The sequence below is a fragment of the Otolemur garnettii genome, unplaced genomic scaffold (genome assembly GCF_000181295.1).
Source record: "Otolemur garnettii isolate 467f Iridium unplaced genomic scaffold, OtoGar3 scaffold00244, whole genome shotgun sequence".
Taxonomy (NCBI): Eukaryota; Metazoa; Chordata; class Mammalia; order Primates; family Galagidae; genus Otolemur; species Otolemur garnettii.
In genome coordinates this window covers 1,780,990-1,782,230 of record NW_003852639.1, presented here as the reverse complement: position 1 = coordinate 1,782,230, position 1,241 = coordinate 1,780,990, and positions in this window count along the sequence as shown.

Here is a 1,241-nt window from a genome sequence, read left to right as displayed (position 1 = left end):
CCCAGGGGGATAGCTTGAGGCTCTGTCTCAAAAAAAAAAAAAAAAAAGAAAGAAAGAAAACTGGTATAGATAGGAATTTTCTTAAAATGATAGAGGCCATCTACAGCAAACACACAGCCAATATCATATTGAATGGAGTAAAATTGAAACCATTTCCACTCAGATTAGGAACCAGGCAAGGTTGCCCATTTTCTTCACTACTTTTTTACATTGTAATGGAAGTCTCAGCTATTGCAATCTGGCAAGAGAAGGTGATCAAGTGTATATATATATGGTCAGAGGAGATCAAACTTTCACTCTTCGCAGAGGCTATGATTTTATACCTGAAAAATACAGGGACTCAACTACAAAACTCTTAGAAGTGATCGATGAACACAGTAGTATCTCAGCATGCAAAATCAGTACTCACAAATCAATAGCTTTTATATATACCAATAATAGTCAAGACAAAAAAAAAAGTCAAGGACTGTTTTCCCTTTACAGTTGGCCAAAGAAGATGAAATATCTGGGAATTTACCTAACAAAGGACATGAAAGATCTCTATAAAGAGAATTATAAAACTCTGAGAAAAGGAATAGCTGAAGACATTAACAAATGGAAAAGCATACCATGCTCATGGCTGGGAAGAATTAACATTGTTAAAATGTTCATATTCCCCAAAGCAATTTACAAATTTAATGCAATCCCTACCAAAGCACCACTGTCATACTTTATAGACCTGAAAAAAAATAGTACTTCATTTTATATGGAACCAGGAAAAACTTCCAACAACCAAGACATTACTCAGAAATAAAAACAATTCAGGAAGAATCTCGCTACCAGACTTCACACTATACTATAAATCTATAGGGATCAAAACAGCATGGTACTGGCACAAAAATAGAGAGGTAGATGTATGGAACAGAATTGAGAACCAAGAAATGAACCCAGACACTTATACTTTGATCTTTGACAAGCCCATCAAAAATATAAATTGGGGGAAAGATTCCCTATTTAACAAATGGTGCTGGGGCAGTTGGCTGGTGACTTGTAAAAGATTGAAGCTGGACCCACACCTTTCACCATCAACAAAAATTGACTCTCACTGGATAAAAGATTTAAACTTAAGACATGAAACTATAAAGATCCTTGGAGAGAGTGCCCAAGAAGCACTTGAAGAAATCTGCCTGGGAGGCTCGGCGCCTGTGGCTCAAGCAGCTAAGGCGCCAGCCACATGCACCTAAGGTGGCGGGTTTGAATCC